The sequence below is a fragment of the Heterocephalus glaber genome, unplaced genomic scaffold (assembly GCF_053883595.1).
Source record: "Heterocephalus glaber isolate CG9 unplaced genomic scaffold, H.glaber_assembly_v1.0 deba00001690, whole genome shotgun sequence".
NCBI lineage: Eukaryota > Metazoa > Chordata > Mammalia > Rodentia > Bathyergidae > Heterocephalus > Heterocephalus glaber.
The window spans coordinates 3,815,886-3,834,800 of NW_028258415.1; the positions used below are offsets into that span (position 1 = coordinate 3,815,886).

The 18,915-nt window shown below is 33.5% G+C and overlaps 1 pseudogene; it reads left to right on the forward strand.

Moving 5' to 3' along the window:
* Positions 1 to 16,113: 16,113 nt before the first annotated feature.
* LOC101704208 (cyclin-C pseudogene) lies at positions 16,114 to 17,184 on the forward strand (annotated as a pseudogene).
* Positions 17,185 to 18,915: the final 1,731 nt, after the last annotated feature.

The following is an 18,915-nucleotide window of genomic DNA, read 5'->3' on the forward strand; positions in this document are numbered from 1 at the left end:
TTCTGCCATTCTCTGTACTGTCTTTTTACAATGATGGTTGTTTTCATTGTACAGAATTTTGCTTTAGTTTGATGTACTCTAACTTACCTAATTTTGTTTTTCTTGCTTGTTGGTTTGGTGTCAGATCCAGGAAAGTGCCATGCTTATTGTCATGAAGCTTGTCTCTTATATTTTCCCGTGGGATACTACTTTTACAGGTCTTACCTTTAAATCTTCAATCCATTTAGAGTTGACTTTTCCATAAAAGCTGAAAGAGTCCAGTCTCATTCTTTTACATGCAAATATCTAGTTTGCCAACAGCTTTCATTGAAAAGATGCCTTTGCCACATTCTGTGTTATTGGCATCTTCATAGTTCATTGACTGAATATAAATTTGCTTACTCCTAGAGTCTCTATTTTGTTTCACTGTTTTATATGACGTATTTGTTGTGGTACCACATTATCATACTGTATTAATTATTGCAGCTTTCTAATGTATTTTGACATCAGGAAGTGTTATATCACTAGCTTTGTTCTTCTCACTCGGGATTGCTTAGATTATTCAAGGCCCTTTATGTTGATATATGAATTGTAGGATGTGTTTTTTTCTGTTTCTATAAAAACTGCCCCTGGGATTTTGATGGGAACTTCTTAGAATCTATACGTTGGTTTGGATAAGAAGAAATTTTGTAGCAATATTGTCTTCTGGTCCATGAACACAGGATAGTTTTCTCTTATTTGTTGTTGTTGGGGGTTTTTTTGGTCTTCTTTGATTCTTTTCATTAATGTTTTGTAATTTTTATGTTACAGTCTTTTGTCTCACTAATTAAGTATATTGTATACCCTTAGTTATTTTATTCATTTTGGGGATATTGTGAATGGGATCTGATCTCCTTTTTGGATATTTCACTGTGTGTGTAAAGAAATACAACTGAATTTATATGTTAACTATAGTCTTCAGATTTACATAACTGTTGATCAGTTCTAATAATCATGTGTGTGTCTGTATGTGTGTGTAGCTATTAGGATTATTCACATGTAAGATCATGTCATCTGAAGAGATGCTCTTACTTTCTTTCTTACTTTATACTTTTCCCTCTTTTCATTTGCCTGATGGCTCTTGTGAGGCATTCTTGCTTTGATCTTAAGGACTCTTTGTTTTTCTCTGTTCAGTACAACAGTTAACTGTAGACTTGTCATATATGACCTTTATTATATTGAGGTAAATTCCTCTTATAACTAGTTCATTGATTTTTTGTTTATTGTGAAAGGATATTAAATTTTACTAATTTTTCCTGCATCAAATGAGTATGTGGTTTTAATCTTTGATTCTGTCAGTGTTATGCTTCACATAAACTGATTTGCATATATTGAATCCTATTTGCACCCTATGAATAATTTCCACTTGGTCATTATATTTGATCTTCTGAATATGCTATTAGATTCAGTTTGCTAGTATTTTGCTAAATAGATTTGCAGACTTTTATATTTATATCCATTAAGACTACTGGACTATTGTTTTCTTCTCTTGTAAAGTGCTTTTCTAATTTTGATTCCAGAGTATATATGAGCTCATAATATAAGTTTGGAAGTATTCTTATTTCTGTAATTTCCTGTAAGAATCTTCAAATGGTTAGTGCTAATTCTTTTTAAATGTTTGATAAAATTCTCCAATGCATTATCTGGTTCTGAATGTGCTTTGTTAGGAAGTTTTTGATTATTGACTGGAATTCTTTATTCATTATTGGCCTGATCATGTTTTCTATTTCTTCATAATTTGTTTTTGGTAGGTTGTATGTTTCTTGGAATTTATCCTTATCTTCTAGGTCATCGATTTTGTGGCATATAACTGTTCATAATAGGCTTTTACGCTCTTTTTACTACCATAGTACCAAATGTAATGTTTTCTCTTCATATCTTATGTTATTTCCATTTTCTCTCTTTTTTCCTGAGGAAGCCTAATTAAGGGTTTGTCGATAATCTTTTTCCAATAAAACTATTAGCTTCAGTGATATTTTATCATTCTTTTTCTATTCTTTATTTTGTTCATTTCTGCTCCAATCATTGTTACTTCCTTCCTAATACTAACATTGGTTTTAACTTGTTCTTCTTTTACTGCTTCCCTGAGGTGTAAACTTAGGTTGCTTATTTGAGATTTTTTTAACTAATGTATATACTTACCACTAAATTTCCATTTTCATATTGCTTTTGCAATATCCTATAAATTTTGACATGTTGTGTCTTTATTCCAATTAGTTTTGAAATATTCTCTAATTGCCTTTTTCACTTCGAGAACAGAAATATCTATAATTATTTCAGAGAAAAGATGGTAAGACAAAGGGAAGATGCTATGCAAAGATGACTCAGGCAATTTTCTGTTGTAACAACATACTTGAGACTGGGTAATTTATAAAGAATAAAAGTTTACTTGGCTCATAGTTCTGGAGACTGGGAAGTCCAAGAACAAGGCACAAGTAAATAAAAGCCACCTGTTAAGGACTATCTAGCTGCATTGCAATGAGGCAGTGAACATCCTATGTCAAGAGAGCAAAAGTACACTGGTTCAGGCCTCTCATTCTCTTTTGTAAAGTCTCTAAGGCCATCACTGGGGCCCTGCTCTTATTATCTCATCTAATTCTGATTAACTTTATGTACCATTAACATGTGAATTTAGAGATTAAGTTCTCAATCCCATGAACTTTTGAGGGATACATTAAAATCTTATCAATGACATCAACAAATGTTTCGGCATTTTGACTCATCCGAGGGGGAGAAATAAGTTTTGGCTAAGATTGCAAACTACAATATTATTTCCTCCATTAAATAAAGTACACTGAACTCTCCATCATACTCTAGGAACATGCCCAGACAAAAGGATGGATATAATGTGTAGATTTTGGATCCAGAAATACTGGATATAGAGGCAACATAGTAATTCAAGGAGTCAATTCCCCACTAGTCTCTCATGTTTCTGCATATCTAGCAAGAGAAGCCACTGAATACCTTTGTTCTGAACCATCTTTCCAGACAGTTTGAAGTAAACACTCTTAGAAGACACTAATAATTTCTTCCTCTAGTTCAAAGGGTGAGCCTACGTATTCCCAATTATATTCCAGATCAATATTATTCTCCTGTGAGTATAAGAATCATTTGGTCCTTCTCTTAGTGTTGCTTTGTGAGAACACTGTTTGGGGAATTATATAAAATAAGCCCATTAGGTAATGTTGTTGGTAGGAGTGAAAACCCCTTTGTTTGTCCCAATAATCTCTTGTTTTCTTTCAGAATTTATGAAACTGAAGCAGGCTAACTTGTAACCTTACAGGTAAAAATCTCAGCCCATTTGGATTAAATTGTTTTGCTTTTTTAAAGTTGATATTGAAGGACCTCATGCTCCAAATAATAATATATGTGTTTAAAATAAATTCTATTAAAAAAAGTACATTTTCTTTATCCAGTCTCCAGTTGATGGGCAATTGGGTTGCTTCCAAAATTTAGCTATCACAAATTGTGTAGTTAAATGGATGCACATTGATGCGATATTCTTAAGTGAAATAAATAGGACACACATGTGTAAATACCAAATAGTTTCTCTAATGTGAGAAACTGAAAGTATAAATAAAGACTAAAAGGTATAATAGATAATGTGAAATAGGAGGAAAAGTTGCAAGGGGGAAGGGGAAGTGGGAGAGGTAGGGCAAAAGAAAAGAATGCAATTAAAATGAGAAAAAGAAAATGGAACAAGGTCTTTGTAGATAGGGAGGGGGGAGGGGTTGAAGGGAGGGCAGGGGAATGGGGAAAAAATAAGAATCAAGATGAATTATGTAAAGGTGCAAATTTCCAATGATGAATGTCATTATATTGTATACCTTAAATGTACCAATAAAATTAATTTTTAAAAATGAATAAATAAATTCTATAGATCATCAAAGTTGCACCTCCTTCTCCAAAATTATAAAGGTGCTTTATAAGAAGACAATATTCTAACATGGACTGTAATAGAATACGAGTATAACAAAAAGCCTCTTCAGAACTGGATAATGTAGCAAAACAAATTCAGAGAATAGAGATTTCTCATTTTATCAATATTGGCAATGCAATATCTCTAAATCTCTCTCAAATAAAATTCTTAAAAAAATTCATAATATCTTTGTAATACTTTTATTCTGTACTTAATTATGCAGTAAGAATATAATATATTTATGTACTTAAATATCATCATAAAATATACTTAGGTATAGATTAAATAAAACATATATTCAATTATAAAATAAATACAGTTGTATGTATGTGTGATGTATACATAATTTCATTCGATAATATAAATTATGTCATTCACATTAGATATATGATGTATGTGTACCTCAGATAGATATTACAATACACATGTGTTAAGTAAAAGTTTAGATGAAAGTTTTTACAAGTATGAAATTTGTCCTGTTGTGAGGTCGCACATATTTCAGTGCCTGAAAAGGCAACTAAGAAATATATATTCATTGGTTACACTAAGCATTGCTAATTATCAATTGCTCTTAATTGAAGTTACAACCAGCCTCCAACAAAAATTGATGTACCCTGCAAAAAAATCTTTCACAATTGATGGAGAAATAATATACTTTCATGACAAAGAACACCTTAGAAACTTCATGAATACCCAACCAGCACTCCAAAAAAATTTAGACTATATCCTATGAAAAGAAAACGAGGATCACAACCCCAGGAAGCAAGGCAGAATGAATCCATTGGGCGTGACAAGAAATTAAATACAAAGGGGGAGAATCCAACAAAAAGAAAAAGTCATCACAAGGATAAGTCAATAAGTACTAGTTATAATCATCAATGTTAATGCTCTCTATTCACCAATCAAAAGAAATAGACTGGAAGAATGGGTCAAGAAGCAAGATGCAACAGGTGCTGCATACAAGAAACACACTTAAATTAAAAAAAAAAAAGCTCATAGACTGAAAGTCAAAGGGTGGAAAACAATAGTCCATGCAATGGGAACCTGAAAAAAAGCAGGAATAGATATCCTCTTTGCAGATTAAGTGGATTTCAAACCAACACTGATTAAGAGAGATAAAAAAGGACACTTCACTCTTATAAAGAGAACAATCCAAGAGGAAGAGATGACAATCATAAATATCTATGCACCAAACACTAGTGTGCCCAACTATATAAAACAAATACTAACAGACATGAAAAATCAAATGAGCACTAACACAATAGTAGTGGGGGACCTCAGTACCCCACTGTCACAAATAGATAGATCAACTAGACAAAAAATAAACAACAAAATACTAGAACCCAATCAAACTCTTGACCAAATGAAATTAACAGATGTTTATAGAGTGTTCCACAACACAAAATCAGAATACACATTCTTTTCAGCTGCACATGGGTCATTCTCCAAAATAGACCACATACTCACTCATAGAACATATTTAAGCAAGTGCAAAGGAATTGAACTTATCCCCTGTATATTTTCAGACCACAGTGTGATGAAATTGGAGATCAATAGCAAAAGAAACTGCAAAAATTTCATAAACACATGGAAATTGAACAACAGACTTCTGAATAACCAATGGGTCTCACAGAGGATATTAAAGAAGAAAAAAGATAGTTCTACAATTAAATGAAAATGAAAATACAACATATCAGAATCTATGGGACACAATGAAAGCAGTTTTAAGAGGGAAATTAATAGCAGTGAATACTTATATAAGGAAACAGAGCAAACCCAATTAAACAACCTGATTCTGAACCTCAAGCTTCTAGAAAAAGAAGAGCAGGACACATCAAAAGCTCATACAAGGGAGAAAAATATAAAGATCAGAGGAAAATATCACTGCAGTGGATTCTAACAGAATGATACAAAAATTCAATGAAGCCAAGAGTTGGTTCTTCGAAACAATGAACAAAATTGACAAACCCTTAGCCAATCTTAACAAAAAAAGGAAAGAAAAGCCCCAAATCCATGCAATTAGAAATGAAAAGGGTGAAATTACAATGGACCCAGCAGAAAACCAGAGGATCATTAATACCTACCTCATGAACCTCTATGCCAATAAGATGGAAAACACAGAAGAAATGGACAGATTCTTAGATACATATGAATTACCAAAGTAGAACAAAGAAGATGTAAAAATTCTAAACAACCCAATATCAATCAATGAAATTGAAAACATAATTAAAAACTTATCAACTGAGAAAAGGCCAGGTCCTGATGGCTTTACTGTTGAATTCTACAACACATTTAGAGAGGAACTGCTGCTACTATTATTTAAACTCTTCAATGAAATTAAAAGGGAAGCAAAACTCCCAAATTCATTTCGGGAAGGAAGCATCACCTTGATCCCCAAAGCAGAGAAGGCCCAACATAAAAAGAGAACAATAGGCCAATCTCACTTATGAACATAGATGCAGAAATCCTTACTAAGATACTGGCAAATAGAATACAGAAGTTCATCAAGAAGATCATAGAGCCTGAACAAGTGGGACCCATCCCAGGGATGCAGGGATGGTTTAACATATATAAATCAATTACTGTAGTACACTATATTAACAGAGTCAATGACAAAAGCCACATGATCATCTCAAGAGATCCAGAAAAAGCATTTGACAAAATCCAACATGCACTTATAATAAAAACCCTAAAAAAATTGGAATAGACAGTCTCTACCTCAATCTGATAAAAACCATCTATGAAAAACCAACAGCCAATATCATACTGAATGGTCAAAAACTGAAATTCTTCACACTAAAATCAGGAACAAGATGAGGATGTTCACTATCACCACTCCTGTTCAATATAGTTCTGGAAACCTTAGCCACAGCAATTAGTAAAGAGAAAGAAATAAAAGGAATAAAGATAGGAAAGGAAGAAGTGAAACTGTCATTATTTCCTGACAACATGATACTTTACATAGAAGACCCAAAAAACTCTGCCAAAAGATTTCTAGAATTAATTGACATCAGTAGAGTAGCTTAATACAAGGACAACACTCAAAGAATAGCATTCTTATACATAAATAACAGATTCATTGAGAGAGAAATTAGGGAAACAATTTCTTTTACAAGAGTGTCCAAAAAAATGAAATATCTAGGGATCAGTCTAACAAAGGAAACAAAAGACCTATTCATTGAAAAGTACAGCACTCCTTAAAAAGATATCAAAGAGGATATAAGAAAATGGAAAGACATCCCCTATTCCTGGGTAAGAAGAACCAATACAGTGAAAATACCCATACTTCCAAAACTACTATATAGATTTAATGCAATGCTGATTGAAATTCCAACAATATACTTCACAGAACTAGAGAAAACAATCCAAAAATTCATTTGGAACCAGAAGAGACCTAGAATAACAAAAAGAATTCTAGGCAACAGAGACATGGCAGGGGGTATCACAATCTCCAACTTGAAACTATACTACAAAGCTACTGTGATAAAAACAGCATGGTACTGGCAAAGAAACAGACCCAAGCAAGGATAAGTGGAATAGATTAGAAGATGCAGAAACAACTCCAGACATACTCGGCCACCTCATCCTTGACAAAGGAGCAACCCACCCTCATTGGAGGGAAGATAGCCTATTTAATAAATGTTGGAAAAACTGGCTTTCCACCTGCCAAAGATAAAACTACACCCATATCTATCAACATGCACTAATCTAAGATCAAAAGGGATTAAAGATCTAAATATTAAAACAGAAACACTAAACTTCCCAGAAGATAAGTTAGGTAGAACTCTTGAAGACATTAGCATAGGAAAAGACTTCATGAACAAAACCTCAGGAGCAGGGGAACTAGTACAAAGAATCAACAACTGGGATCTTATCTTATTAAAAAGGTTCTGCAGTGCAAGAGAAACCACCAACAGAGCTAAGAGACAACCTACATTTTGGGAAAATGTTTTACCAGCTGTATTTCAGACAAAGGACTACTATTGAGAATATATAAAGAACAGAAAAAAATCGGACCCCCCATATTCAAAGACCCAATTCAAAAATGGGCATCTGAAATGAACAGACATTTCTCAGACAAAGAAGTAAAAGCAGCAAATAAACATATGAAAAAATGTTCAATATCACTGCTCATTTGAGAGATGCAAATGAAAACAACACTGAGAATTCACCTCACCCCAGAAAGAATGACTGCTATCATGAAATCAACCAATAACAAATGCTGATGGGGCTGTGGAGAAAGAGGAAACCTGCTGCACTGCTGGTGGGAGTGTAGACTGATGCAACCACTGTGCAAATCAGTATGGGGATACTTCAAAGAACTAGGACTGGAAGTCCCATTTGATCCCACTATTCCCTTGCTGGGTATCTTCCCAAAGAATTAATAGAATCATACCACAGTGATATATGTGCACCCATGTTGATAGCAGCACAGTTTGTAATAGCTAAAACTTGGAAACAGCCCAAATGCCTATCAACTGGAGAGTGCATCAAGAAAATGTGGGTTTTTTAAAAAATAAAATGGAGTACTGCTCAGCCATAAAAATTGAGAAATTAGAGACATTTATTGCTAAATGGATGCACACTGAGGCGATATTCTTAAGTGAAATAAATAGGACACACATGTGTAAATACCTAATAGTTTCTCTAGTGTGAGAAACTGAAAGTGTAAATAAGGACTAAAAGGTATAATAGATAATGTGAAATAGGAAGAAAAGGGGCAAAGGGGAAGGGGCAGTGGGAAGGCTGGGGGAAAGGAAAGGGAGTGGAATTAATATGAAAAAATGGAAACAAAGTTTTTGTAAATAGGGAGTGATGGAGTGGTTGAAGGGAGGGCAGGGGAATGGGGAAAAAATAAGAACCAAGAAAGATTATGTAAAGGTGCAAATTACCAATGATGTATGTCATTATATGATATACCTAAAATATACCAATAAAATAAAATTTTAAAAAACTTTTAGATAATTATACAGAGTAAGTAGAAAAATAAATAAATAAACCTACAACCTTTCAGTGACAATTTGGCTAGTTTTTTTTTTCTTTCACTAAATTGAAGTTCAATGGCAGTTGGCTTTGAGTGGAATTCTACCTCACAGGGGACATTCAAAAATTAAGGCTCTTTCCCTCTGAGATTTCCTGAGAAACTTGGAATTATCCACTAGATCCTCTGGATCATGCCCGCAAAAGAGGAAGTTAAGGGATTTTAGAAGATACCATGAACATTGTTACAGATGTAAGAAGAATCATACCTGGTACAGGTGTGCATCTTCTAGTGATAGTGCTTTGCCACAATCTGTCATATGTCACCACTGAGAGCTTGAAAAATGTCTTAAATGTTGCCAAGGAGGACAACTGTTATTGTCCAACAATTGACCAGTTTCTGCAGACCGGCAGGGAACAGGAAAATAGAAAATAGTTTAGGATAATAAATATGAAATAAATTCTAGTTTCTTTCATATTACTACTACTTAACCACATATTGTCTTTGTATCAGATATTTCAAGTTATTAACCCTTTGATAATGAACTTCTTTCTCCTTTCTTCCTGTTTCAAACTCCACAAAACATAGAGAGTGAATCTTAGAAACGAACCTGCTAATTTGTCAGTCTATATCCTTTTAAAAGGCAATGTAAGGCCCTTTCTGTTGTAGAGACATTCTGACTCATAGCATTACTCAGTGGATGAGTGAGCTAGATCAGAACCTAAACTATAACAAAATGATAAATGATAAAGGACAAGTCATTTTAAATCTGAAGTTCAACATTTTTATAAAATCATGTTTACAAAAGTTGCATGGGAATAAGAAAGTCACTATTTATAACTTCTCAAACAAAACCTTTCAAGTAACTGAACAGAGAACTGATTGTTTTTGTTTAAAAACTAGAACTAGAACTAGCTTTTATATTAAAGTCTTGTGAAAGCCAAAGGGGTTCATTTTTATTTGCTCATTTGTTCTTAAAATGTATTCATATTTGATTTAATTTTAGAAGGAAAATGTTGGAAACACTGCACAGTCAGAGGTACAGCAGCAATTCTCAGTTATACAAACTGATTTTAAAAATCAGTAGTTTGTGGTTTCATTTTATTTTGAATACCAATGTGGAAAACAAATTATTTCACATTTGCAGTAGTATACCTCTGGAGAAATCATTTCAAAGCTGTATACTTCTTTTGAATGTGTTTATGAAACAAAATATAAAGCTATTTTTTCCAAAACAAACTTTAATTGAATTAATATTTCTTGCTCATTTATGTATTGTATACAGCAATGTGAAATTTAAAAATAGCAGTTTAACAGGCATATGGAGGAAAGCGATTTTGTAGGACAACACAGGCAGAAGAGAGGAAATTCATGACTAAAAACAAAATAGGAAGTGTTAATTTATATACCACAGTTCAAAACTAGTAAGAACCAACAGATCTCTAGACAGTGGGGAATTAACATACAAAAGGTAATTTTAAGATTTTTTTCCATGCTTTCACCTCTGATACTAAAATTGTCTTATTTCATGGTAAATAGAAATGTTAATTTTACATCAGGCAAAGAAGCTGTAATATTCTGTTTTAATATAGTATGTTTTATTATTATTTGACTGTAGCACTGAATTATGGCAATTTGGAAAGTTTCTATTATCCAGAGGGAATCAATACTTACAAATTTCATTTCTAATCAGAAGAAATTAAACTTAACAAGTATTGCTTTTAAAAATTACCAAATAACTGAACTAATTTCAAAAACATACTACAGAAAGCTGTTGGTATTATCATCAAATTTTGAAAACTTGAAATGTTATCATTTGTGAATTACTATATTTTTGTATTATTTTATATATACTCAGTATATAGTACATATTACAATTGAAGAGTAATATCATTAGATATTGTCACTGTACCTCATCAACATGTGTTTTTTTATAATGTGCTTATGAAACAGGCATAATAAAGATGACTTTTCATATTCAAAGCAAAACTACAAGGTTTTTTTTTTTTCATGGAAATAAGGTAGTAGATTAAAGATAAAAAGATGCTCTATACAGGACTCTGTATACAAACAAATGTCTTATATTGACCAAGAGGAACTTGATGTTCTTCTCAGCTTGACTAAACTTTAGCCAAGTCTGTGTCTAATTATAGTTGCCTGCGATCATTTTCCTGGGAGCATTGACTTTAAAAAATTTGGAGATTTAAATTCTTCCTCTACTTCTTTAGCAATCCACAAGTGTCTTTCTCAAGAACATAGGAGACATTGCTTGGGAATGTTCTCATACCAAAGACAGAGCTGCTATGGCTTAGTCTCTTGTAAGAAGATAGGAACCTAACTTTGCTAAACCTCAGTTAGCAAGTACAGATGATCTAATCATGTTGATTGATCTGTCACTAGCATCTGTCAGTAATTTTGCTTTTGTTCATCCCAGTCATCCTTTAATACTCCTTCCACATTTTTGTTCAACATAGTTGAGTTCAACCTCTCTCTCTGCCTTCCCTGCAATTTTCACTGCCAGAAGTAAAATACTTTCATCTACTGCTTCAATAGTTATTTCTTCTTAAAAACAACAAAAATGGAAAAAACAATGAAATAGCTCACAACCTAAGAAAACTACTGAGTTTATGTGTTCAACATTCTGTATTCTAAAACATTATTCTGGAAGATAACTTGCCTTTCTGTTTTTGAGAATCCTACCCTGCTAAAAACTATTTGGCAAAGCCTTACTTTTAACACCAAGATAGGTAAATATCTCCAAGGAAAATTGAGATTATGTATTAACAACAGCAAAACTAAAATTCCAAAATAGATATGGTACTTGAGTAGTACAATTTTAGTTAAATAATAGAATTTTTAAGTAAAAAAGAGGGAGAGAACTTACATAGTATAAGCAAGTAAACACTGAGATAAGATAAAATGTAAGTGATGTGGCTGATTGTTTAAAATACAGACAAAGCTAATAATGCCTGAAGATCTGTTCAGCGTGAAATATGCCAATGACAAGCCCAGAGCTACCTGACAGGAAAAATGAAGCAGAATAATTTTGCCCAGTTTTATATAGGATTTCATTCTGAATAAATCTGAGTGAGGTTTTTTTCCAACATAACTTTCTAAGTTTCCAGAAGCACATAAGAAAATAATCTATACTGTGAAATAAAATAAAAGCAACACAAAGGTAAGTTTCTAGTAATTTAAGCATTAACTTTGCTTAATTATAAACTATTCCATGAAAAAGGAAAATAACCGTAAAGTCAATAACTTTAAAAGATGTTAGAAGTGTTTTAACTCTTTGAGTGGGGTGTTTTCTCATTTGTACATTAGAAATAGTTCATTGTGCTGAGCAGCTGAGCATTGATTAGGGCTGAAAAGACTAAGGGGCTGCATCAGGATGGCAGTAAAAAGGCATTGAATATGCTATTGACAGTCTTTCTCTGAGGCAAACATTATGGCTAACAAATTCTATCTAAATCAGAAAAATGTGCAGCTATTGATAAACCAGCAAGAAAACTCACCTTTTGAACATACTACTTTGACATGAGAGAGTAAGGAGAATGTATGAGCCAATACTCTACTGCAAACAGCTATATGGATGGATCTCACATACATACAATTGAAACAAAAGTCCAAAGTCATAAGAGTACATCTTGTTCTGAAAGGATATGCAGCCATACTTTCAGCCAAAAACATATACTGTACACATATGTTGATAGCAACATAATTTCTAAGAATCAAATTCTGGAAACAAAACATCCATCAACTATAAAATGGATAAACAAAATTGTTCTATATAAATGCAATGAAATACTGAAAAATAGTGAGAATGAATAAACGACTGCTAGATTCAACATCACTGAATGTCAAGCACATGTCAAATGAAGCAAGAGACATAAAAAAGAATATGCTTCAGGATTTTATATTTATATAATTCAAGTAGAGTAGAATTATTCCATAAGGAAAGAAAGAAATATAAAATCTACCTTTATGGAGGACTGAGTTCAATGGAATGTGAATGAAATTTTGGTGTGCTAACATTGCTCCCTTTTATCTATATACTTGCTGTACAAGAAATTTCCTTTTGAAAAGATACTGAGCTAAACTCTGATTACTTTTACACTTTATATTGTGAAGAATTATGTTACCTTAAAATGGTTCCTAAGTCTATAATACTTTTCCATTTTTCTTATAATCTTTAAATTTATAAAACCACATCCTTTAACAAAGCAGATATATGTTAACACAAATAAGCTTGAAAATATGAAATGACTCAACTTGGATATCTTTACTGGTGAAGGAAAAAAAAAGTTCTTAAGGAGAGGATAAAATCAATGGATAATCAACAGTTGGAATGTGCATGTTACAATCCACCCAAAAATATGACAAGAAAAATTTGAACTGGTTCCATCAGTAATATAATCTCTCTATTTGAATACTATTATTTAATAACATTAAATATCCTTACTACTATTATATTGAGCCTTACAGTATAAGAAATACCTCACAAATTTTATCTAATTTCTATTCACAACATGTCAGTCATATATTTAAATAAATATTGGGTCATAGGTTGCATTAGATTCTATCTGGACCTAAATCCAGAGAGAGAGAGAGAGAGAGAGAGAGAGAGAGAGAGAGAGAGAGAATCAGAGGTATTCACTTGAATAGAAACTAGCTTTTTAATGTACTTCTTTTAAGGTAAAGATGAATTTCCATTTTTTAAAGCTAAAGATGAATTGCTAATTTTAGAGTGCAAAGAAAAGACTCAAATCACACAAATTACAAAACACTGATACCCCTTGAACACGAACATCTTTTAGATAATAGAAGTAAAAACAGCAAATAAATATAGGAAACAATGTTCAACATCACTGGTCATTGGAGAGATGCAAATTAAAACAACACTGAGATTCCATCTCACCCCAGAAAAATGTCTATCATCAAGAAGTCAATCAAAAACAAATACTGGTGAGGCTATGGGGAAAAAGGAACCCTTCTACACTGTTGGTATAAGAGTAAATTGGTACAACAAATATGGAAATCAGTTTGGAGATTCCTCAACAGTTTGAAACCAGAGATTCCATTTGACACAGCTATTCTCCTTCTTGATATCTTCCCAAGAGAGTTAAAAGCATCATATCAGGCCTGGTAGCACTGTCCCTCAGGTGCTACTCAAGGAAGGAGCAGAAGAGCAGAGCAGCACCAGCACCAGCCCCCCTGCTTCAGCCAGTGGGCCATGCCAGCACCCAAATCCACACCCCAGAGGGGCGGTGGGTCAGAAAAACCATTGGTCTGAGCTTCAGAAGATAGAGCAGAAATGACCAACAGAAAGAGGGCCTCTCTCAGGTTCCTTGATGAAAATTGAAGTCCACTGGAAAAGTGAAGAGAATCTCTAAAATAAAGGCACAACAGGCCACGATGGTTGGTAAGTTTGCAGAATCACCACCTCCCATCAGAACCTGGTCTATCTTTAGGGGAAGGGCAGCTAGAACCTGCAAGTAGAACCTTCCAGAGTTCAACCCAGCAGGAGGTCAGAGAACTTAACTTGGGCCTTGAAGCCAGAAATCAGCCTGAATCTCAGGGGACAGCTACTGACTTGCTGAAACTAATTGACTTAGATCTGCACACTCCTGCCCACACTGTCTATTGTGACAGCAGAGACATAACCTGAAGTAGGCCCTTTATTTTTATTTTTTATTTTTATTTTCAAAGTAATTTCTCTTATTTTTAATAATTTTCTTAATTCTGTTTTATTTTCTCTTTTGAATTTTTTTCTCTTCTTTCTTTTCTTTCTCTCTCTCTCTCTCACTTTCTTGCTCTCTCACTATCTCTGCCACCTTGCTCTTCATTTTCCCCCTTTTTGTTCCTGTACTAATTTGAATTTCTTTTTTTCTCCCTCTTTCTTTTCTTCTCGTTTTCCTTCTCTCAATTGTCATTAGTTTTACAGTAAAGTGAATCGTTTCTAGACTCCCTATTGCTGTGAGGTTGTTCTTTTCTTGTGTTTGTTCTTTCATTCTTTCTTCTCCTCTGGTCTTCAACAGCTTCCTAGAGTTTGAATGATCTTCCTGTGTCTTCTGACCCCCTTCTAACCTTTCCCTACCCTTCTGTGTATCCTTTCCTTCCAAACGCCTTCTAAGTCTCCATCCTGAAGAATAAAGTTGCTATATTGAAGAGTTTATTCACTATAAACATATTTTGGGCTGGTTTTTTATTTTGATTGAATTCACATGTTTAAAGGTGATAGATTAATAACTACCATAAATACAAATTGTCATTTTCTAAACTGCACTTGATGCTGTTGTTGCTGTTTGTATCACTTGGACTAAGGTGTTGTGACTGATTTAATCAATTGTCCTTCCTGTTATACTGAAAATGAGATTGCCTAAGAGTCATTAGAGACTCAAAACCTAAAGACCAGATATATCTGGAAGACACCTCTGAGAAGCAATCATTCCATAAGGGTTCTAAATACAAGCAACAAGGCAATTAAAATAACCTAACAATATTGAAATATCAACCCAAAAATTAAACCAAAAATGGGACAAACAACAAAAATAGAAATGAGAAGACACCTAAGCAAGACACAAAACCAGACTACTAGCTCATCAAAGGCAAATACTGGGGGAAGCAAGGTGGAAAAATCTGATAATCAATCACTTGGGCACCATGAAATGATGGCAAAGGAAGTAACAAAACAGGAGAATGGGGCTCTAGAAAAATTCAAACCAGAAATAATTTTCCAGATAACACAGAGATGGTGAGTAGAATGAAAGAAATTATTAGAGACTCTAGAACAGAAACAGATATAAAAAAATAGATGAGCTCAGGACCATGATGGAAGCCATCAATGCCCAGAATAGGAAAGAAATGGAAATCATGAATACTCAACATAGGAAAGAAATGGAGTCCATGAAACAGGTTCAAACAGATATCCAGATTAAAAACTCTATTGAAAGTATTTGCAGCAGAATGAGCAAACGTGAAGAGAGAATTTCAGATACAGAAGACAGGATTGCAGTCAGTGACCCTGAAAAGAGATATCTCTTAAAAATAGTAAGGGACCATGAGAAATCAATCCACAAGCTCCTAGATGAAACAAAGAAGAATGATATAAGAGCTTGGCTGATCAGATCAAGGAGCACGGTTACCTGATGAGCTGGGTCTATGGTCACTCCATGGGCCACTCCACTGGCTGGTGCTTTTTTATCAGGGCCAGCTGCACTCCATGGCAGGGAACTTTTGGCACAGCTCTAACCTTCTGCAGTGGATTTTGTATAAAAAAGATCTGTTGAAGGAGTCCCAAAAGGATTTAAAGTTTCTCTCAGGAGAAGAGTATTGGAAATTACAGATATTTTTTTACAAATGTTATCCAAGCATTAGATGAACATCTTAAATTAAGACAACAAGTTATTGCCACTGCTATGGTCTATTTCAAGGGCTTCTATGCCAGATATTCTCTGAAAAGTATAGACCCTGTATTAATGGTTCCTACATGTGTGTTTGGGACATCCAAAGTGGAGGAATTTGGGTTAGTCTCAAATACAAGATTGATTGCTGCTGCTACTTCTGTATTAAAAACTATGCCTTCCCAAAGAAATTTCCTTATAGGATGAATCATTTATTAGAATGTTAATTCTGTCTTTTAGAACTAATAGATTGTTGCTTGATAGTGTGTCATCCCTATAGACCTTTCTCCAGTATGTGCAGGACATAGGCCAAGAAGACATGTTGCTTCTCCTTGCATGGAGGATAGTGAATGATACCTACAGAATGGATCTTTGCCTATTGTATCCTACTTTCATGATAGCTTTAGCTTGTCTACATGTAGCCTGTATGATACAGCAGAAAGATGCCAGGCAGTGGTTTGTTGAGCTTTCTGTGGACATGGAGAAGATTTTGGAAATAATCAGAGTTATTTTAAAACTATGTGAGCAGTGGAAGAATTTCAATGAGAGAGAAGAGGTGGCAACTATTTTTAGTAAGATGTCAAAACCAAAACCACCTCCAAACAGTGAAGGAGAGGAGGGTCCAAATGGAAACCAGAACTCTAGCTACAGCCAATCTTAAAACATTCCAAAGAATTCCATAGTGGACCTCTTGGAAATAAACCATTGGACAGATTTCAGTAACGTCTTCAGTGGAACACAAATGAAAATGAATAGCTTGTTTCTGTCAAGCAATATTGGGACGTGATTTTTTTTTTTTTTTGCAAAATAAGTTTTTCTTTACCTAATTTGATTTTAATACAAAATTGATTAAAATCTCTTCATTATAAATGTTGAGAAACGGTTCAGGGGTTTACCTCAGTGTTTCCATTGCCTGCCTCACAAGCACAAGGACACAAGTTTGATCCCTGGTACCAAAGAAAAAAAATTGAGAAAGGATCTGAGGGAACCTGCAGACAGACATACATAGATATTTCAAAATTAGTAGCTTTTGCTTAGTATACTACTTCTTAATTTGGATAATAAAAATTGTAGCTTTTTATTAAGTCAGGAAACAAAACATGATTTGTTTAAAATTCTATTTGGTCATTGAGGGACCAGAAAAGGACATAAAAAGATCCATATATGAGGGTTTTTATCCCCTCTGTAGTTTAAACTTTAAAACTATTTAAGGAATCAAACCTTACAAAATCCTAGAAATAATCAGGGAAATTAATCAAGCACTTACTGATTTTTAAAATGTATTTTATTAAGTAGTTTTGGTATCTTGCCATGGAAGATACTAGCCCTGTCTAGCAGAAGAGTGCAATATGTACAGCATAAATTTGACATTTTAAAAGTTATATTAATTCCATAACTATTTTGAAATTCTGGGCAAATTTTAAAAAGCAATCCATGTCAAGTGATTTGCAATTAATTTACAGTTAAACTGGCATTTTTAAAATTGAATAAAATACCATAACAAGGTTAAAATTTGGTAAAATCTTTGTTAATTTTTAGTTGTGAAAAGTTTTTAAAATAAAATTAATACATCCTAGTTTAATTTTGTGTCTTAGTGTGGACATAGAAATTTATTGCAGGTATCCTGAGTCAGGAAAACAATCAGGTTTCAGGCCAGTTTGATATTGGCTATTATTGTGACAAGTGTAGGATTTCAGACTAAATGTTATGTCAGTGGGACTGTGATGTCTGTGAAACCTAATAAATTAATCATTTTCTTCATACTTGAAGGAGAGTGATAAATAAAACTTGGAGTCATAGGATATTAATGTACAATTTAAGGATTAAAATTTTTTTAGCTTGTGTATAATGGATTATTCAGTGTTGACTTCCTAGTATAAAACAAGAATAAAAGTACTTTCTCCATCAAAAAAAAATGAAGAATGATATAAGACTGACAGGACTCCATGAAAAAGCAGCAGAAAGTACAAATGATGTAAAAAAAAAAACCTGTTCACAGAATTAATGACAGAAAACTTCCCAAACAGAGTGAAAGAATTTCACATACACATAAGTGACACACATAGGACTCCAAATAGCCATGATCAGAAAAAATATATGCCTAGACATATAATAATCAAGATCCCAGAAACCCAACAGAAGAACAAAATACTACAAGTAGTTAGAGAAAAGAAACAAATCACATGCAAAGGAAAGCCCATCAGAATCATAGCAGAATTTTCAACACAAACCCTCAAATGAGGGAGAGCCTGGAGTGAGGTATTTCAAGCCCTAAAAAAAAAAATCTCCAACCTAAACTGATGAATCAAGCAAAACTATCTTTCAAAATTGATGAGGAAATAATATTCTTTAATGACAAAGAACACCTGAGAAATTTCATGAATACCAAACCAGCATTCCAAACAATTCTAAAAAATATACTGGAAAAAGACAATGAGGGTCACAACTCCATGAGGCTCAATAGAACAAATCCACCTGGCAAGGCAAGAAATTAAAGTGTGTGTGGGGGGGGGGGGGGGATTTAAAAAAAAAAGAGGAAACAATGGGGAAATAACATGACAATGATAAGTCAATATATATCACTTACAACCATC